Source organism: Centrocercus urophasianus, unplaced genomic scaffold (genome assembly GCF_019232065.1).
Source record: "Centrocercus urophasianus isolate 14NV4802_14NV808 unplaced genomic scaffold, USGS_Curo_1.0 seq_15, whole genome shotgun sequence".
Lineage (NCBI taxonomy): Eukaryota > Metazoa > Chordata > Aves > Galliformes > Phasianidae > Centrocercus > Centrocercus urophasianus.
The window spans coordinates 32,446,055-32,468,561 of record NW_024884697.1 but is presented as its reverse complement, the minus strand read 5'-3'; the positions used below and the strand labels follow the sequence as shown (position 1 = coordinate 32,468,561).

The 22,507-nt window shown below is 42.5% G+C and overlaps 1 protein-coding gene and 1 long non-coding RNA gene across 2 annotated transcripts in view; one reads left to right on the top strand and one right to left on the bottom strand.

Annotated features, from left to right (window-relative positions):
* Positions 1-22,507, bottom strand: part of HMGA2 (high mobility group AT-hook 2) — a 99,110-nt gene that overhangs the window by 38,537 nt on the left and 38,066 nt on the right. The gene's annotated exons all lie outside the window — the stretch shown is intronic.
* On the top strand, positions 10,798-17,938 carry LOC122158936. Its single transcript, XR_006168354.1, has 3 exons — positions 10,798-10,944; positions 16,560-16,688; positions 17,181-17,938. It is a non-coding gene; the product is annotated as an uncharacterized LOC122158936 (long non-coding RNA).

The window sequence follows — 22,507 nt, the reverse complement described above, 5'->3', positions numbered from 1 at the left end:
CTACTTCTTTGAGGACAGCAAAGCTCATTTTTACTGATATTCTTTGAGAAAAAGACTTCATTATTTAAATGTAATTCAGTTTTCTACACCATTCGAGATATTCTCAGGAGACACGAAACATATAATTTCAAACATAAAGCTGCTTTCACATTATTTCATTATCCCTGCGGTATTTTTGGCAGTGATTATTTCGGAGAATGAATTCAAAAAGAGAACAAATATAAAATAAAGTTGTCAGTGCACTGATTGGGATTATGACTACACATCCTTTAATCATGTGTCCCACACAAACCATGCATCTCTGAGTCCACATGGCCCAGGACTGAATCTCCCACTGTGGACATTAAACACGGTAATACATTTAATTAATTCTCTAAACTGCATGAAGGTCCCTGCATATCATACCGATGGGTGCCAAGTAAGTGTTTTTAGTTATAGCAACTGCTAATAAAACATTGCGCGCTCCAGGTTTGGAAGATAATACAGAACAGCTGAGGGGCTCTAGGGCCTTGAGGTCATTTGTATCTCATATCTTCTTACAGCGAAGGAGACTGGACTGAACTGCAATGATGTGGAGCAGCCAGTGCCTCAACTCCTCTCCGTATTCTCCCAACCCTCAGTTTCCACGAGAGCTAACAGGTGTGGCTCCTTCATAAGCACAGTGCTTCGTAGCTAGTGAAATAAGCCCAAGACATTCTGACTGTGGTGTGACCAAGACAACTTGGTCCCACCATGGTGTCCATTACATTCAGGCCAGCCAGCCAGGTTAACTTACCCTGCACCATAGCCACTTTCACCTCTTATTTTTCCCTTAATTTATCAGAAACACAGCTTCTTATTGTTATTTGTACACATTCATTTACTTTTCAACTGGATCATCAGGATTCATTTCAGGACCATCAGGATTCCGTTTCTGCTCATGTCAGCTCAGACAGCCAATTTTCTGTTGACCACGTCAGAAAGGTCCTGCCTTGTCTGATAGCTTTGCAGTGAGACCAAGATGGATAAATGGACAAAGGAAGGAAGGTTTAATTACATGCTTTTCAAGCCCCTATGAGTTTTTGCCTGAAGATCTACAACTGGGACTAGTTACAGTAATTCTCTTGTTTTCTCCAAGCTAAATACTCCTAACAGGTACTTAAGGTACCTCGACCTCTTGTCTGAAAAGCTCAGAGAGTTGTCCAGAGACCCCCAGAAATACAGGTAGTGGACTGTCATGGCTTCATGTGTTGCAGCTACTGATGGACTGCTTATGAGCCTAAGATCTCCTTAACATACTTGCAGTACATCCAGTTTTTCTCCTCGTGTTGTTCAGCAGTTTGGAAGTGTGAAAAGTTACGTGCAACAGATGGGAGATGACATGCTCATTTCCCTTCTATGTGTTTCCTCCCTCTTTCAATTTTGGAGAGGAAAATTCCAGCAAAAAGTTTTTTTGTGGAAAAAGATTGCTTGGCCTCAGGCAGTTCTGGAACAATTTTTTTTTTTTTTTTACCTAACTGATTCACTATCAGCCTCAAAAATAGCTGAACCAATAGCTTAAGTAGTGAATGTGGAAAGGAATTGGTTTGAAACTGCCAGTTGGAAATTCAGTGGCTTGGGAACACAGAATTTCAAAATGAATGCTTTTTTTAAAGAAAAATCCTGCAAATTTTGTTTTCTAGAAGATGCACACTGCTCACCCAAACTGTTTGTGAGATGCTTCATCAGAAGAACTGTGAGACATTAGATGAAAGGAGTGGCAGGTCTCAGAGTTGGAGGTTTCTGCAGGGAACAGCCTGTTCCCTTGTGATCCTGCTGGACGGTTCCAGCTCCCTAAGACTTCAGTTAGGCAAGGTGCTTTGAAGCTCAGCCATGCTCTCCCTACACAATGTCTCAGACAGTTCATCTGAACCTTCCCTCAGGCCAAGAAAACACTTCTGTATGTTCACAAACTCTGAGCTCAAAAATTGTTAGAGCATCATGGAGTTTATATTTTATTGGGTCCCATCAACGCACAAAGACAAGTAGAAACAACTTCAAAGAAAAGATGCACTTCCGTCCTATCTTTAGCTGATGAGCTTATTTTTTGTAAATAAAACTATTCGTGTATTACTTCTGTGAGCTTGCAACACTGCCCTTTGCAACATATCCATAGTACTTACAAGCTCACTAGAGAGAAAAAAACTGCAAATGTGTGCTCCAGAACTATAAAATCACAATTAACAATGGAATTTAAAAGCAGTGGTAACTTTGTCTTTTATTTTGATGCCAAGGTGAGTCCCTCCTTAACTTCTTCTCCTTTCTCTCTTCCCTTGAACACCAATTACTGACTGATGAGAAGGAATCACAGAACCTGCACCCATGTGAGAGGAACACAGGAGTCAGGAGCTTTTGACATCTCTGCTCTGATGGTGTGTGAGACCTCTTGGAGAAACCACAGAGCTGTTAAAGCTCAGCAGTTGGTATGAGTGTACATGATATCCTGGGGCATGGGCACAGAGTGCACAAGCCTTGCCATTAAAAAATGGTCACCAAACAAAATGCGAATGTATGTTCACAAAAATAAGGAAAGCACGATGAATAAACCAAAAGGAAACGGAGAAGGGAGGAAAAGGAGAAGGTGAGAGAAAGAACCACACTGCCCTAGGAGAGCAGCTTTGTGATACCTCCAGTAATGTTCTCTGTTTTGTTTATCATGAAAAGATCCCATTAATGCTTCAGTCCCATCAAACAGCAGACCAAGTTCATGAATGGCACCTATCAGAGCCCAGGGTAAATCCAATGATTAGAAGGAATTTGCCAAAGGGCCTTTGTAGCTGAGAAAAATGCCTACTCCAGAGAGGAATGCAGAAAATTCCTGGGAGGACAGGCCCTCCTTTGTTGGCAGGCAGCGGTATTCTGGAGCAAATAAAGGCACACAAAAAATGGGATCTCAGATGCAAAGAACATTTGAAGAAAACGTTCAAAGACCTCCTTGAAATATTCAAACCTCCCCCCTTTCTTGACTGTACTAACTCTGTTTAAGATGAAGGGACAGACTATACTCAAAACACCACTATTTTAGGATGACAGAATAGAAATGTCTCTCTACAGCAACAGCTTTACTCCATTTTTCTACTGTTTTTTTCCCAATTAAAACTTCTGTTGACATAAGCTTTTAGTGGCCAAATTCTCAGCCAGTGCAAATTGCAACAGATCTATTGAAATAAAAGGATATCCACTGGCTTAGAGCAACATACAGCTTAACCTCAGATTTAGAACTTAAAATAGAAGAAATACACACAAACAACATAATGGAACTACAGTTGGTGAAGAATCAAAATTGATGCCACAACTCCAATTCACCCCAGTTTGTTAATGTATCTGCAAAATGATTATGTATCATCTACAAGCTATGCAGCAACAACAGAGGCTGCAGAATGAGGGATTTGCCTGGCTATGCTCACGTCCAGAGAATAAACACATCCAGCCAGAAATTCAATTTAAAGATTGGACACGACAAGCTGTCGCTTAGCAACTGAAAGAGACATGGCATGTGATTGTTGACTTATTTCAGTCTTGCACGGTTGATGTTCTTTCACTCCTTTTAAGTTCATTCATAAGAAACATATTTAATCTAGGAAAGATGCATGGGGGCCCAGAGAACTCAGCCAAATAGCAGCAAAATTATTTGAAAGCTGCAGATTGTTATGTAATATTTGTTCTTACTTGCTTACTATGATCTGTCAACTACATTACAGCAATATCAATGTATTTAAAATAGTTTTTGTATTAAAATAGCCTCAAATGATTCCAAACACACAGAGGCAATGTTCTATCTGTCACAAGCAAGGCTCTAATCTCACTTACATCAGTGTAAATCCAGCGTATTTCCAACAATTTCACTGAACACCAGCGAAAGTGAGGTCAGAATTTGGCCGTATGCCTCCTTCAGTCTGTTTTCCTCCAGAGAAAACAAAACCTTTTTTTGTTACTTTGTTGGTGTGAAAAATCAGATACAGATTTTACGGCTGATTTAGAAGCTCTTATCTGCTTCTGAAATCTTGAATTGCATAAACTGCATGTAATCCTCACATAAACACATTCAACAAACACTATTTCCTCCGCCTCTCCTCATTTCCTATAGTCTGAACAATCCTAATGCCTTTTCTCTTCACAATGTACACTTAAACACAATACATTTCCTCATAAACATTGTTACTGACTTTTATTTTATGTCCTACATTAAAGAATTTGCAGAGATTATAAAGAAGTGAAACAACTGTCATGTAGTTCCAGTTAGGCTCTGCAAGTGTTCAAGTGCATACTATGTGTGCTTCTGAATGCTAATAAAATGCTTATTTGCAAGTCTAGAGACTGATACTCTAGCATTTTTCAAAATTAGGTTGAATTGCCAGCAAAAATGCAGTTGAAAAGCAACTGAAGGCATCTACTAACAGCCAGATTCTGTCTTCTTCTGGATATTCCTTATCTAGTTTAGTCGGGTTTGTTCTAGCCTCCCTCAGTGTCTGTGTGAGCTCTGCCTCTGAGTGCAAGACTTGAGCCAATATCTCTGTCGGCAGCAAAGACAGAGCTGAAGTCTCTCCATTCATTCATACCAGCTGATTTTCTTCAATGGGATTCCTTCCAGAGCAGCATAGCAGGCTGCTCCTGTAGGTGAGAGGCTCTGACAAGGGGCCTCTCACTGAAAATGGCGTTAGAGCAGACAGGCTGTGAGGGCCATGCCACTCACAACCCACCTTGAAGCACGTTAACAGGGGCACTAGGTGAAGCAGTAGATTTAAAGATTCCTTTAAAACTCCTCCAGCAAAGACATAAAAACACCTATAGTTTCTCTTAAGCACAGTGGAAACTGCAGATATCCATCACCTTCCAGAATCAGACAATCAACCACAGTTAGCTACAATAAAGGAAAATAAATATGCTGAGAGATAGTAACTAAATTCCCTCCAAAAGGGGCACACGTCTTTCCAGCACTATTCTTTAATTGCCATCAGCTGCATAAATCTTAGAAACATCTTCTGCAAAGTATCAACTAAGAAAAACTGGTCATGGGAGAAATATGCAAAGCCTGCAAAACACACGTGTGCGCATTACCCTCTTCGTATAACCTTGATTTATCGAGCCTCTGCTTGGCAGATGGCTGATCTCAAAGCTATAGATCTGTTTGTTTGTTTTTCACCATATAGACCATAGCTGCTTTAGATGTAATTCACTAATGTGGGACAGTGAGGTAAATGGCTGTCATTGGAGCCCTGCCTGTTACGGAGCCGCATGAAGCCCTGGGCTCTCCTCCCAGGCAGAGGTTCTACCATCTCACACGTGCTTCTCTCACTAGCTGTTTTTGGAGCTGCCCTCAAAAACTTCCGTGAGCTACACGTTGATTTACTCACAGCTCTACACCGTCACAGCCTTGCCCCAGGGACAAGTTCCTGCTCCACCACAGACTTCCTCTGTGTCTTAGGGAAGACGAACACACCCAGGCATTTAAAGATATTTTAGGAACCTGAATGCACAGACAGCTGTTTGCAATAACATGTCAGACCCAAAACTGTGCTAATCCCAAAATAGACACCTTGGCCGCTCAGACACCCAGCTAGGCCAGCAGCATGGCCTCCGGCATGACAGCCACCCAGGGCAGCAGTGACGTGAAAACTCCCCGAATGAGATGGCAGAGGATGAATCACAGCCAGCACAGAGGGCAACGCCCCGTGATTCCTCCTGTGAGGACAAAATAAAGGCTAGCTGTTTATAGAGGGGATTCGGTTCAGGAGATTTTGAACTCCCCTTTCAATCCAAGGCGGTTATTTACCATTGCAAACAACCACTAAGCCCTAAGTCACCAAATCCCACAGGGAAACAAGAGAGAACTGACTGCCCTAGATTGAGAGTCCAGCACAAATGAAGAGAAGCAGAAAGGCAGCCCTGAGGCATTTCTGCATCCCGTGATATCTGGATTTGGGTTCTCTGATTTATGCTGGCTGCCCACAGCCCCATGACAGCCTCAGGCATGCAGGAGACCTGCTTCTGCCCAGTGACCAGCTGCCTAAACAAAAGAGATGCTTGTCCACTAGATACAGGAAGTAGGAACATTTACAAAGGATGAAGAAAGGGCCAATGTGTAATTGCCTCCTTCTAGTTACCACTAGTATTGCTGCCTTCTGGTTCTTGATTCAGACAAAATTACCGCTATCTAGTGGTGCCAAACCCATACAACGGCAGAATAAGAACTGCGGTTTATCAGAGCAGCTTCCTGATGGCACTCTTCAGAGCACGGAAGACGCTGGCACTCCTCCCAAAACTCTCCTGGAAATTCAGAAGCCCTTACTCTACGAATCATATTGTCCTTTCTGTTGTCTTCATGAAACAGGAGAAGGCAATAAAAGAGCATCTGTTTGCAGGACAGCCTGACAGAGGTGAACCTCACTTCTGCCCGGCTTTGGCCTGGCTTCCACCCAGGCTCGGTGGCCCGACACTGCCTAGGCATCACTGCTGAAGCTGCGGTGCATATTGGGGTAGACACTGCTCCGGACCTGCCCCAGGGCTCATGGCGTATGAATGTGTCTGTATAGGAGTGGGTCCAGTTCCTAAAATGAAATCTGGAGGACATTAATTTATCGTGTCTAAGTTTGAGGCCTAAAATAATTGTTACCAGCATTCATGTTTCTCTATACACTTTGGAAGCTCTACGTAGCTGAAACAGGCTGCTTTTTTCCCCCCAGTAAAGCACTAGCGACCTTATTTTCAAACACTCTTTGTAAAAAAAATGAGAGATGTAGGCACACATTTACTGCCTTTTCATAGCATAACAGAAGTGAATCTAGCATAAAGTGAACGGGTGAAGAGAGGGCAGAGGCAGCTCTGAACACAAAAGGACTTGCTTTATTTCTTAAAGGTTCTCCTGTGCTAAAAGCAATTAGAAAGTCCAGCTGTAATTCCACCCCACATTCATATAGGACCTTGTCTCACCTCAACAGGAAATAGGGACTGAGCTGATGGAGCCTGAATATAATAGAAGCCTGTGGCTGCAGAGCACTGTGGCCATCAATATAAATCTGTCACGAACACACTCGGTGAGGAAGAGGAACTTCCATGCGCCATGGCCTCTGTGTTTTCTGGCGCTGACACAGATTTATGGCACATAGGAAACAACAGGCCTCTGGGCCTTGTGAGTGTGCTGGAACATACAGACTCGGCTCTGCAGCTGACCCATATGTCTATGGCTGCCTTCCTGTCCCACAGGAGAGCTGGGCCAAAAGGAGGCTGATGGGGAGCACTTGTTACATCGGGTATTCAAGACAAAAGGAGAGGCGGAAATTTCCAGCTGAGCTTGTTGCACCATCTCTGAACTGCCACCTGAACTGCCAATGGCGTATGCTGCTCCATTCCTTCATAGGTCCTACATGAACAGGGCACACATGTGACCCAGGGCTAAGGGACCACTTGGTGCCAGGACAAGCAGGAGAACCAGGCCAATTAGGCCACCGTGTGTCCTGCACGATTTTGTTTGCCTTCAAGCAAGCTTCTGACCTCTGACTGAATAAAGCGCCCTATCTGGGAGGCAGCTGCATCAAGTGAATGAAATAAGGTGATTACTCTTCTGAATTATGGTATCTTAAGAATGCTTTTACATAGAGGAAACTACAAATGAAAGCAGTTTTGAACAAATTAAAAAACAGCTCAGTGTCACAATTAATTAAAAACAATTTTCCCAAGTCAGCCTAATAGAAGGCTTCCTACATGCAACCAGTAACTGATTAAGTGAGTGACTCAAGCATTAAAATCACAGTCAGGCATATTTTCTTCATCCTGGAAGGCCAAGTTCAATATTTTTCCTATGAGGCATGCCTTACTATAAAAAGAATGTGATGCTTGAACGTGAGTGTCTCTGCTCTCAGTGCTGGCACCCGACGCTTTCCCTAGCCCTCCTGCCGCATTGCGAGAGTACAGTATGAATCACAATCATGTGGCTCACCTCCCTGCCAAATTCTTCTCTTCTGCTACCACTGCAAGTTCCTCCCAGACCTCTGCCAGCAGCATCTGTCCCCCGGCCAAGGCTGCCGGGGCCAGCATCAGCGGGAAGCAGAGCTGGCTCCCTCCTTGTTCTGTGAGGTGGAGGAGGTTAGGAAATGGTGACCACAAGGCTAGCTAAGCGGGTGGTGGTGTTGGTTGGGACACAGAGAAGGAGTGCGTGGGAGGCTGAAATGGAGACAGAGAGAGGGGAAAGGGCATACGTAGGGCTGGCTGGGTGCTGCAGCCCACACAGCGCTGCAAGGCAGCTGACCGCCCCATCCATCCTCCCTCCCACTCTCCATTCGTAAAAAAATACCCCTCATCACTCTGTCCTGTACAGATGGGTCAGGAGAATGCTGCTCCCAGCACTACGTATTTCTTAGGTGATGAAGACCCCTGCACAACAAAGCTATGAGCTTTCTCCCAAGGCTGCAGCATCGGGGATTCAGTCTGTGGTGGACAAGTGGGCAGCAGCACAAGAGATGCCTGGCCACCAGCCCTGAGCCAGACCAGTCCATAAATGTGGACCTCCCATAAAGTCTGCTACTTCAGTAGTGGGGAGAAATGAGAAGCTCTGTGCTCTTCTACAGAGTCTGTGCTACTGGCACTGATTTTATGCAGAAGGCACTCAGAGACTGTAGTGCTGGATGACAATACAAGATCTTGAAACAGGGTTTGAAGTGCAGCACTGCAAGCCATCGTCACCTGAATCCACCAGCTAGCTGCCATCAAATACCTACAGTATGAAGAACACTGTAAGTATCCCAAATCAAAACAAAATAAAGGAAAATCCATGAGCTCCTGAATGCAGCGCTGCAGGAGAATGGCTTCAAAGAAGCCTTTCAGATGCTTTTGAAATAACACACTGGTGTTATTGACCATACAAAAATTACCATCCCTCCTGAAGAAAATACTTTCACAAGAAGAACTGCTGTGACAGCCCAGGACAGCAGACAGATAAGCAAAACTGGAGAGTCAGTCTAGAAAACTGTAAAAGGATCATTCTTTTAGGCACAACTGCAAGCATTTCTAACTGGCTTTAGATTACTAGCCTACTTGAAAAGACTGAAAAAAGATTAATGTTTGGCCACTGGAAAAGCTTTTCTAATCATGGATGTTTGTTTTTCAGGTAGAGAAAAGGTTACAGTCAGATAATACTGAACTAGCTTTACTTTTTTTTTTTTTTACTTTTTTTTTTTCTTCCCAAATCATGCCCAAAGTCTTGTATGTAAGTATTGTCCCAGTGCCTTTGATGGCTCCACACTGATTTACAGAGAGCAGAGACCTTGAACTTTTACAGCTTACCTTGTGCTGTAAAGAATATGAGACTTAAAATGTGTACAGTAGATCTATATTTACATTATTCTCCCAGGTTTATTCATTGTCCATAGAAGCAAGGAAGGAAAAGCACCCCAAAGGATATTAAACTCTGGAATCTCTGAGTCCTGGTGCTTTGTTCTGTGCATGCAGCATTCCCATGCCAGGGGACCCGGGACTTGCAGACTTCCCAGAAGCAGATGTTCACCTCTCTGAGACATTACTGCTAAGCTAAAGACCTGGTTAATCCTGAAATAAATGACTGATTTCTCTCAATTTACACTCAATTAATCTAACTTTTACTAGGCCGGGTTCCATATCAGTCACGTCTGAAACTTTCTTCGCAAAATATCTCCTACGTAGATTTTTACTACCAAGCTGCTATCAGTGGGTCAGTTCAAAACAGACATCGCAGGCACACGGTCAAGTTGCTGACCACACGCTCACCCACCAGTCAGAGCTGAAGCGAAGCCTTTTGCCTTCCATTTGCAGCAGGCTGACGACATAGAAATGGCTGGCTGCAGTTCAGCCAAAAAGCAACAGTTGTTGAGATCCCACTCTTTTTATGAGCTTTCTCTACAAAATAACACACTATGGCTAACTTGCCGTAGAGGAAAAAGACAATGAATAAGAACAGATGAAATGTCCAGGGTCAACCCCTGCTTCTTTTTTGTAACGTGAGCAGCTCATTGACTAGACTTTCTATTTTCGGAGTATTCCTTAGTACAGAGCAGAGACGGATGCTGCTGGCAGGTTTCCATTAAGAGAAGGGATGGTCTCTGAGAAAAATTGTCAGTTTCTGAAACACCTTCACAATACTCTTTTCTCCCAACTGACAGATAGAATGTTTCAAAATACTTTATTTTTATTGTAACTGACAGAAAATTATATTATGTAATTTATAATATAATTTAAACTCCCGGAACACATTTGGAGATAAAAGAACCATAGTCTAACAGACAGGGAATGAAGAGTTCAAATACATCACTGATTCACTTTATGCTGCCTCATTTCCTAAGAGGGAGAATGGCATTTTCTCTTATACAATTCACAAGAGGTCTACACAGCAGAAATGGGAAACGCGTATAAGATATTCAATTTACCGAGTTTCACTCTTGTAAAAAATACTTCCCCAATCAGAGTTCCAGCACTCCGAATATAAAAATACCAGTTAATTCAGAAGAAAAAGAAACTATTTAGAATGTGGGCCACTCCATTTTAAATAAATGATTAACTTGCCCTAACTACATTACAGTTTTCTACCTTATAATTTTCATAAAGCTGAATAAATCATTCTTACCTCTATTTTAATGGGAGAAAGCAGTAGTTCTAGGTGCCCATAAATTCTGGAAATAAAAGTGTCTGAGTACAAAAAGACTGCGCTATTCATATTAGAAATATTCCCTTCTATCACTCTTGATAGCAAGCTGCTTTAGCAAACAGACTGATCTGAGCCTTTGAACTAAAACTAGTAAGTGGTTTGCCAAGGTTGAAATAGGACACAGCACCTTGGGTCTCACTTGACTCCGATGGTGATCACGCAAGTAAGTGTTTCAGAAGAAATGTATGGAAGAAAAACAGGAAGACCCTTTTTCAATGAGACCCCAAGAGGAGATCCAGCGTCACCATCATTAGGTACTGTTCCCATGCAGGAAGGCTGGAATAAGCCTGCTTCTATCAGCAAACTTATCCTTTCAGATTAAGCAGTCCAGAACTATCAACTGGACTGATAAACAACTTTTCAGTAAGAATTGTGTTTGTATGGCCAGTTCATATTCAACATCTCAAACGCTATTTGCAGGCTACTTCTAAGAGGATGTTTTCAATTACTTGGCTTTTTTTTTCTTGCTTCCTTACCCTCTATGTCTCTTCCAATGGTTATTTGGTCTCCATAAAAATATTTCTGTTGTGGTTGAAATTTGGGCATGAGACATGTAAGCGTATACCCAGTCTGCACATATAAGTTAATGGCACAGATTCTCTCATTACATGCTGTTTATATGCAGCTTTTACCACTTCCCAGTCAAAAGAGACTTCTACTTTTCCGTTGTATGAGCTCAATTTAGTCATCTAATCAGCTTGATCAGTTCAGGCCAAGTTCATTCAATTCCATCTACATTTGAGTAACAGGGGACTCAGGATTTTCCTTCTGAAGTTTTCTGTCTAATCACATAGCTATTCAACTTCAAAAAAATTATATGTCCACATATAGAATTCAATATATCTAATGCCTTTTTTTGTGACAGAAGAGGTAGGGAAGCTCCGGGACACTGCTCCAAAAACATGCAGCAGACCTATTCGTTAGCAAACACAGCTGATTTGATGGCGTTCCTATGTTTTGTTTTATTTTGTTGCTGGATCCACTACAAAAAAAAGGCACTGGCAGCTCAGCCAGCAACAAGTGAGAAGGGGCTTCCTCTCCTGCCGTAGCGTTCCTGGCTGCTTGAGCATGAACAGAAAGCATGGACAGATGCCAACTGGCAGAAATAGTAGAAATAGCAGTGTGTGATTCTAATACAAGCAGCAAAAAGACCAAGCACACAAATCTCTCTCCCTCTCTCTTTCTCTCTCTCTCCCCCATTGACTACGGTTACTTTTGGCAAACAGCAGCAGGCTTTTGCATGCTTATTTCCTTCTGATAGCTTTAATTATGTAGCCATGCAAGGTAATACTGTACAGTCTGTGGCAGTGTTGATGTGCGAGGGTAGTAAATAGAGGGCAAAAGGACTGATCAGCTGTTAAGCAGTCAGGGATACTCTCCTCCTTGGCTTTCTAATTAAATTCCACATAAATGGGCTTAGCTGGAGGACACCTCAGACCAATTCACATACACTGCAGGAACGCATGGGAAAGGGTGTGCACCTACAGGGAAGGAAAATGTGTAAACAGCAGTGACTCAGTAATCCCAGCACATTCATGAAAGGCAGGTTCACTGGGATTAATAGGCTTCCTTCACCAACAGATCTTCATTAACAACTGCAGCAAGCATGCGTATGCGTTTCAGCATGTAGAGTACAGCAGTGGGTGGACTGAATTCTTTAGCAGTTTTCTTCCTTTCTCTTCAGAACACTGACTGATCTAGACCAAGACTAATCTCTCTACAACTCTACAATGAGTATGAGGACTTGCAGGGGGCTTCTCTCATAAATTATAACAATGATGGTTGTCATCATTTTGCTTCTTAACTGAATGACTGATTCATAATCTGCTAAGGATTCCTCTCCCACTCAACCAACATTCACACTATGTCCAGCCAAAGCATGACATTTAATCCAGGGATTCCACAGAGCAAGGAAATATAAGATCATTCCCCAATCAGAGGTGGCTTTTCCACAAGAAATGAGCTCATTTGATAGAAATCACAATTGCTATTTCTTTCTAAATGCACCGGTACTACTGGCAGTTGTTTTGCTGCAGAAGGGATTGAACAGAAAGGATGGAGTGAGATGTTTTACATAGGGCAATGACAACAGATACAGACTGTTTAGGAAGATGTGCTCTTCTGAACTAGTACATTTGGTGTTAGCATGCTGGGAGCCCATTAAGATATTGGAGGTTACACCAAGGGCTTATGCTCAGCATAAGGTGTTCAACATTTTCAAGAACCATTCTTGTCTGCATTACAAATGTAAGAGGGAAAGCAGGAGAAGTTGAGCACATATATACCTCCCCTTCACAAACAGATGCATGCTATTACACAGGACAGGACAGGTTCTGTCCTTACTAGGACAGAAGAGATGTTGATTTATCCCTGCATTCTTTTTCTGTAAGCAGACACCTAGAGAGAGCATACAGAGAAAGGATATAGTGTGTAATCCCCTGCTACTCTCCAAGCCTTTGGCTATTCCCCACCTTAAAATATTAGCACCTAATGTCCTATAGCAAGGAGTTCCGCTGACCTACAACCTGCAGTACTAAGGAGCATCTTTCTCTGTTAGTCTACTATTGATTTTATTGATTCCACTTTCACTCTTGACTTTGGAAATTTAGTCAACAGTCAGTTCCTACCACATCTCCATCTCTCTCATGATTTTATAAGCTCTCCTAAATCACCTCTTTCCCAGGCTGAAGAATCACAGCTTAGTCATTCTTCAGAGAGTAGTCACTCAAGTGACACTCTTCATGATCACCCTTTAACCTTCTTGTGTTCTACTGCCTTCATACTTGTAGGACGAGCTGACCAGATTTGCATATAGCATTCATGGTGTTGACAAACACGTTTGCATATCGGCTCTACCTTGCCTTCAACCTCCAAGCAACAATTTTGGTGGGAAATTCAGTACAAAGGGAATCTAATGAAATGAAATGGTCCTCTATGGCACCTAAAATGGGACTATATTAATAAAAATGTTTCTCTGAAGGACAAGTCAATTTAAACACACAGTTCCCCTAGTGATAGTGGAAAACAATTCAAAGGAAGTTGAATAGATCTCGCTACAGACAGAAGCTTCTTGCTTTTTGTCTGGCTGGCTGTGGGAACAGGTTGGAGAAGAAGGCTCAGGGCGTAGTGAGAGAGAGGAGAATGGTGTGTTTTGTTTGTTTGTAGCTTGAGTGATTTGGAAGTGTTTTCCTGTGGGAGTGACTATCTCTATCTCTAGTGATCTGAAATAAGTGTCAAAGGTTTGTAAATGGGTTACAGAATGAGCAATGGCACCTCCCATCGTTAGCTGTCTGCATTTATAACCACTTGCATACTTTTGGTCAACCACTGTAAAATAAACAGTCCTTCCCAAATGTTTTTGTTTTCTTTGACAGTGCAGCAATAATTCACTTGGTATGCTGCAGAATATAACAGCACTTAAAAATTGCTATAAAGCTGCCTTTTTATGATTTATGTTTGTTTTCAAGCAAAAAGATGCCAGGCCTACAAAAGTATTTAAAATTAGAAGATGTATCATGTGAGCTTTTACATGATACAATGTAAGCCCATGTAGAAGCGACTGTTTTATATAATTTTCATTTTGCAGGAGAGATCTGATCATTTGCGTGTTTCTCTGAAAAAATGCCTCAATGCAGCAGCCAGATTAACTTCCGCAATTACAAAAATCTAATCAAGATGACCAGAATGAGTCTCTGGCAGTATGAACTCTTAGGACCAGTGTTTACTACGCTGTATTGCCAGAAAAAGCAATACACTCATAAATGGACACTGTGGCTGATCAGAAGAAATATTTTTCAGATGGAACATTAGGTGGCTGCAAATGCAATCTGTACTTCAGACCAGTATAGAAACCTGTGAAAACTATTTTAGTGTCTGTCATCCTGTACTGCGAGGGAACAAATCTATTTGACCGTTGATATTTGTGCTAAGGCAGCATCACTGTGTTTATCTCTCTCATTTTCTTTATGAAAAAACACACAAAGACCCTGAACTGTGCTGTATGGCGTAGAGGAATAAACCGTACGCGAAGTTTGCTATTGAAGGCTCAGAGGTTATCAGTTTGGCCATCACACCTGCACTCCTGATGAACAGCTGGAGACCCAGAGAGGCCTGGCCCAGCTCATTGCTTCTCCAGCAGAGAGCAGTGATACACTGTCAGTGAGCTCAGCTCTGGAAAGCAGAGCAGCTTCCAAGCACAAGCAAAGGAGAAGCTCAAAGCTGGCAAGCTTGTCAATGTGAATGTCTGGAGCTGGACTTGGAGAAACAGATGATAAGCTAAGGTCACCCAAAAAGAAAGCTATTAAAAATTCCTTTAAAAGTAGTGCCTGTGCCAGCAGCCCTCACTTCAGCAGGATTACTCATGTGAGTAAGAGCTCTGACATCAGATCCTTGCAGCATTTTGCACTATAAGCCAAGTAGCGCAGAGGGCATTTATGCTATAAACTCCACCTGCCTCCAGAATACCTTCTGATACTCTCTGGCAGCGTTTGCTAAAGATGCTTTCACTTGTTCAAATGATACCAAGGAGAAGACATCCTGCTGCCAAAAGCACCGTCTCCTCATAAACTCTATTTGATGGCACAGTCACTGCAAATTTGACTAGTTCAAGTTGTGAGCAAGACAAGATTTACAGACAGAAGGAATCTTTCATTAGACCAACCAATACTGTCTGAAAAAAACCTGACAAGCTTGTTTCAAAGTCTACCCTGCCTCTAAGATGCTTCACATACTACAAAGACAGGCTTAACATATTCACCTGCACATCCACACACGGCCACTTCAGCTTTTCATATCTTATATGCATTTTATCCTTGTATGCAGTCTCAATTGCCACTTCTAGTAGTAACAAAGCCAAAATAGAAACCCATCTTAAGCAATGAAAGTTACAGAGTGCTAACTCACATATTTCAAGGTTGATGTGTAAGCGACAGATGGCCAATAGCCTTATCTGTCCCAGCCACTAGGAAATGATCTTCCCTAGAAGAAAGAATTCCCAAGCGGAAGGTTTTTCCATCTGGATGTTTTACTTTCCATCTGAAGATACCAAAATATTTCACGAAGTAGAAGACCAGAATTATCGTTCCTGTTTTACACATAATGAAAAGTGAAGCATAGAAAGGGAACTGTCTGGATTGAGGTACCTAAGCCAGGCAAAGAAGTAGGCAGGACCCCAATTGTCTCCCTTTTGTTGAAGTCTGTATGGCTATTGGCAGGGCCAGGGAGTTCAGGTAGCTTGTGTCCTCCGCTGCAGTGACTCAGAGGGGTGCTGGTCCCTGGTTCCATGGAAGGGATAAGACACAAGTAAGCTTGTTTTTATTCTTCCTACTCTCTTACTTGGTAGCCCCAAGATATTTCCAGGGCAGCATCTACAGTAAAACTTCTCTGTAAAACTGCTGAAGCAACTGAAACGTGTAAGAATTCCACCAAGAAAGTATTTCATAGCAGTAAATGTGAGCCTCTGCTCTTTTCCTCCCTTATTTCACCATATCCTGCGTGATGCAGTCCTATGCCTTTTTGTCTCAAGTATGCGTGTGGGCACAATCCCTTTTTTACTCAAATAACCACATATTCTTTCTGCATCTTGTAGGCGCATGACCCTGCAGGACAAAGCATGAATGTGAAAACACATAGCCTGGTCATGTACAGTGGTCTCCAGTCTTCCCCACCATCAGGAAACAATACCGAGAAGGAAACCACTGCATTTTCATCACCCTGAGCTGTGCTGCCAGTGGTGTGTTCTATCTATGAATCATGATACTAAATGGTCTGGTAGACTTCATGTAGACTGTAACTAGATTAGTAGCCTAAATGATACAAAAAATAATAGTCATGAAAGCAAAAAATGAGTGGCTTCTTTTTTATTTTTCAGATCATACCCTCACCTGGTGCCCTATCCTCACAGCCAGCATTCCTTGTTTCTGTTTGAATTCAGCAATGATACAAGCCTATCTATTTGCCATTGGCATCTTGAAGTTTAAGTCTGGCACTGCATAGAAAGGTAAAGGCCTAATTATTATTTTGTTTCTGAAGTTATAAGAAGGTGAGATTTTATTTAAAGGACAGCCTCTGTTAATGCTTTCACATTTCCTCTCAACTAGAGAAACTGAGGAGGTCACAATCTCCTTTCCCCGGGTGCCTGGAAGGCATAAAAAGAGCAAAATGCTCCTCTGAGCACATGGTTGCCTTTCAGAATCTCACAGCAAAAATTCTGGTACTTTGTGTAGTCCTTGGTTCATCACTACCAGGATGGCTCAAACTGGCACATCTTTGTGAGCCTCCAGTACCTGTTGTGTTCTGTGATTTCAGGAGGAACAGGAAAACACTTTTTTTTTTCAAAACGTAAATGAAGCACAGCGAAAAAAAAAACCCAAATACTAGAGTTTTGACCCCCACAGTAGCAAAGATACAATGTCTGTTACCATGTTTGCTAGGAAGCATGTAGGAGGCAACGCAATGCTCTTGATACCCGTTATCCAATCCATGTTCAAAGGGTGGGCCATGAAGCAGCTGAGTTTTGGGCTGCCTTCCTTCAGCAGTCAAGGACATGGCAGAAGAAGAAGGAGCGGAGCAGTACCTCTCCCAGAAGGCACACATGGAACAAGGTGGCTTTCAGGGGTCTGGCTCAAACCCAACTACACCCTGCATCTCCCATCCCTCTAAGTGATTGCCATCTTCTGCTACTATATGAGATTTCCTTCAGTGCAATCCTGTCCTGGTAGATAGAAGCATCTATCTCTGTTTCCCTCCTTCCTACCATGTTCTTGGACCCACCAGCAGGCAGCAGCAAAGCAAGTGGCAACCAGCACACCTCCAGCCCAGGCTCCTCAGCTATTGAAGAATGTGGGCTGCTGTGCCTGCTGAAAGGCTTGGGAAAGTGCAGCCCTGCTGTTTCATGTCAACATTCCTCCCCCTCTGCCTTTCCCAAGGTCTCAGGCAGAAAATCCCTTTTTGTTCTTATCAGTTCAAACAAGAACAATGAATTCCTCAGGCCCGCAAGAATGTGACAAGGTGCCAACAAAGCCAACCAGGAAGGTGATGTATGGTCTATAGGCTGCAGCTCGAATAAATCACTTCACAAACCAGTGCTGCAAGGAACGAATTCAAACAGCTTAGAGCCTCCTGTTCTAGCTCTGCCCTTCAGATTTTCACCTGCCAAATATCCTGAATAAAAGCACTATGTGTGATGTTAAAACGTTGCATGCCCTTTGCTTTTGTTAACAGGAATAACTGTGCAGCATATAATTAAATCAGTATTACAGTGGTGTGCCTGCACAGCTTTGGTGAAGGCAGTTGCGGTTTAAACCCCTAAATTTGAGAGTTTACAACTGGATGTAAAACTGGCTTGTTGAGCAGAACTTGGCGCTCACAGCTGTCAGGCAGGGAGCAAATGATTTTTACCATATTTCAAAAATAATTAGTTTGGCTCTTTTAAAATGATACCAATGTTTTAAAAAAATGAGGTAACTATGTCTGGATGCTGTTTAGTATATATCTTCCATTTCTACAGAGAAATGCTGGCAGGCAATAGATCTCCTGCTCAGCTAGCCTGGTTAGGAAAATAAGAGTAATGACCCACATATTCAGTCACAAAAAGGCACATTTAAGTATGGCCTATATAAATAAAAGTACATGTTCCTCATATGCAAGGATTTGCATGTCTCATCCTCTGCTTGGACAATATGCATCCTAGGCAGGACTGATATGATGCTTGATGCTGCAGATATCAGCAGAACAATTACTTCATTCTAAATTATACCACTGATTGGTATAATCACTGTATAGTCACAGTTCCTGGAAGTGTTCAAGAAATGTGTTGATGTAGTATTAGAGACATGGTTTAGTGGGCAATACTGGTGATAGATGGACGTTTGGACTAGATGATTTAAGAGGTCTTTTTCAAACTTAATGATTCTGTGATTCTCTTCTGTGATTCTAAGCCTGTGACAAGCAGGCATTCCTGAATATGCCGTATTTGCAAGCTGGTAAGAAAGACAGTAAGAAGGAAGAATTAACATACCTGACTATTGAGCTTGATGTTTTTCAGATCACTTTTTTGCTGCTTGTGTTAGCAACGAATAATGCACCAGCAAACATGTTGCAGAGAATAGAAAAACGCAGAAACATCTCTGTAAAGAGAAATGTTGCTATGGCTCTCTACTACATTTTTCCTAATAAATGAGGATAGACAGAGCTGGGTTTGTGCAATGCCCCTAACCCTACAGGCTACCTCTCAGAACAGCTTCAGCTGCAGCACACCTTGGTGCTCCATCTCCAATGGACGGACTTGCACAGGTATGAAGAAGCAGTTTTCTTTAACTAAGCACAGATACATTTAAAAAAAAAAAATGCTGCCCTAAATACATATTTTATACAACATACCAAAGCAGTCAGGTAAGTAATTTGTATATTGGGTTGAAATGGCCTGTTTGGAATTGCTGTGGTCTGTTGTGCAGCCTGCTGGGAATGTAGTATGGGTCACAAAAGCCCTCCTGAGAGTTTTCTGTGTAAGGTTACTCTAGCTGAATAAGAAGGACTCTCTTCCAAAACTCACTCTGCCACCCCTGCTCCCTGGAGGAGTCCTTGCAGGCACAGAGCTGTGCCTGGAAATACTTCTGTGCGTGAGTGCCCTGCTTATATCAGCCAAAGCAACCATTCCTAGCAGGGAGCAAGCAGTTAGGATTACAGCCTTCCTCAGCTGGGGGTTTCACAGAGCGCACAGAGACCGCAGGCAGTGCTCCGGACAGCACACTGCATTTCCAAAGAGCTCTTTCTTCAGTGTGACACCGAAATGCAGCATTCCTGGTGAGTGAGGTGTGGCAACAACAGAGGTGAGACGTGGCATGGAGCCCAGGCTCTCGCTTAGACGTTGCGATGGGGCTGAGCTCTGGGTCACCTCGGTGGGATAGGGGAGAGGCAGTGAGAGGGAAGGGAAGGGAAGCTGGGTGTCTGGAAGCAGCAGGGCAGCGATGGGCACCAGAGAAGAAAGGGGACAGCAGTACTGATGGGCAGGGAAACAGCTGCAGCCACTTCCTTGAATGATGCACGCACTAAGCTCCAGAACGTGTCTGGTGATGCTTGGTGACTTCCTTTAAATCTCAAGCCAAATGAAGACATAAAGACATTAAGATACATCACCATTAAACTATTTTTAAAGGAAAAGCTCAAATCCCTGAAGACAAATGTAAAAGCCACTTCTCTTTCAAGTCACTCATGATTCTTGGCTAGTGTCATGAAGCTTGGTGAACATGTTCTCCTGGAAAAAACTTCTGTGTGACTACAGATTTGCATACAGAAGGCACTGAGGCACTTTCAAACTCACATGCACAGTTCTTATATGAAAGAGCTTTCGATGTTAGAGAAATGACAACTAAACTCCAAGGAACAGGAACTACTTTCACATTGGCCTTACACATTTACAACTGAAGTTACTAATAAGGTACTGACCGTCTCCATCTGCTCTATGGCCTGCTGACCTACCTAAATAGAAATTACAAAATTATAAAGCATTTTCAAATAAAATACACAATTTTATTGTACTCGTAATTCACTTTTAATTGTACTATACTAAATTACGGATATACATGCCATGAAGTGGCATAAAAATTCTACATTGCCTCCATTCTTCTATTATATCACTTCTTTATACCAAGCTTGAAGAACACCAAGGGAATTTTTGCTAACACAGACAGTATGTTAATCCATTTCACCTCAACAGCACAAGGTCTTAGCACAAATTACAAGCAGAAATGATCTTCGGCATCCTCTTATTCTCACTTCACAAAACAAACAAGTGAACACGTAGTTTGGCTCAAAGCTGTCAGCTCAGGAAAGGCCCCAAATGACATAAGAGCAGATGTCACCAGCTGGGGCTAAGTTATAGTAAATATCCTCTCACGTTGAGCATTCCGTCCTGTCCTGTTCCTACCACAGCTATACTGTGTGCAGTATCTTGATCAAATTAATATGTATTTGCACAAATGCAGACTTTTACTACAAACAAATGATGCAGGATGATTAATAACCAATTTCCACTTCTGAAATAGTGTCAAAATAAGTCATCCGCCTAACAGAATTACAACTCAACAGTAACATTTAATGAAATCCTGTATGCAGTTTATCATGTACTAATTTTGTGATGTCTGCAAAAGGAGAAGCTCATTTTTTATGTGATCTAAATAAGCACTTACAGTGGAGCAAGAGAATGACCCACCACTACTTGTTGCCCATTTGAACTCACCATGCTCTCAGCACCTCACTGAGAAGTGGCAGTGCCCCGACCCTGGGAGCTCTAAGACCTCTCAGAGGTCTTATGCCCAAATAGCTGAGGCAGATCTACAAAGGTCTTCATAACAAGTGACTGATGATATATATATAGTCAATATAGTCAATTTCTCCACTCTTTATTTCAGTAGTGACTTGTTTGTTCATTTATTAATATCATATTATCAATAAAATATCTGCCATCACTATTCAGATCGCAAACACTGTATTTTCAGTTACCTCTTTCCAAAAACATCAGAACAGGCATTCTGGGTAGACCGTGAAGCCCAGCAGTCTTTCTGAGACAGCCATTAATGAGGAACACTTATGGAAGAGAGTACGAATACAACAAGCAGATACTGACACTTCCCATAACACTGCCACGGTGTGCAATGATTTATGGCTCTGAGACATTTTGCACCTAAGCACTGGTACCAAAGCTCCCTACTTTTCCTACTTTCTTTGAATGTGTGTAATCAATCTTTGAATTCATGTGAAAACTTTCAGTTTCTTTAGAACACTGTAAAAACGGTTTTCAAAATATATTGTGGGAAAAAGCATCTTTTGTTTCCATCAGACCTACCAGCCACTGATTTCATCAAGTGACTCCCAGTTCTGCTATCCGAAGTATGACAGTGAACATTTCTGCACCCTACAGATTTTAAACACCCTGTGAACACACCCTACCCAGTCATCTTCCCTCCTGGCTGAAGAGCCCTGTTCTGTTTGATTCTTTAACTGAAACTCCTGCAACAGCCTTGATCATCCGTTTTGCTCTCCCGTGTGTCTTTTCCAGTTCTACTGTCTTTGCAATTTGCCCATACCACATTTTTTGCTAGCAGAGGCAAGTCTCCAAGATGGCTAAAGAATGTTCAATGGATTCTAGAGAAGAGAAGATTTCTCTGGCTGTGTTTAGACTGCCTGGTGGCTGAGTGTGTTGTGCCAGGTTTTTAGGTCAGAGATGTGGCCTGAGCATGCCACAGCTCCCTTCTGTGCTGCACCTTCTGCTTTCCTTTCACAGACAGGTGTGTGTGATTTGGGGAAGGAAAAGTAGGAAGCTGGTGTGCTCCCTAGTCTTGCTTGGACGTGGATCTGGAGCATGGATGATGTGCACATCTGGAGCAAGGAGCCTGCAAACATCCTCAAGTCTAATCATTCATGTGTAGCCTTCTTACTCTCATGAAGTTGCCTATGACTGGCCTAGTTGATTGGGTAAATAACAATTCCTGTTGCTCTGAGGGTCAAGCAACACGTGCAGTCATATGACTTCATCCTTTGCAACTCAGTGCAGAGTGGCCATGCTTTCCTGATAACGGCACAAACCCAGGCATCCTAAAAATCCTGCATGCCCTTCAGCTGACAACCTATAGGAAGAGGTTATCTCAGCTTCCCAGCATCACTTTGCCCCAAAGACAGGTGATGAATGATGAGGCAGTGGCCATGAATACCATGATAGCTCATCTCCTTTGTCCCTTTCCCCATTTTCTGACCACCAGCCTCTCCTGCAACTGAAAGCACTGAGCGCACTCTGGGAATACCTACAATAGCAGAGCAATG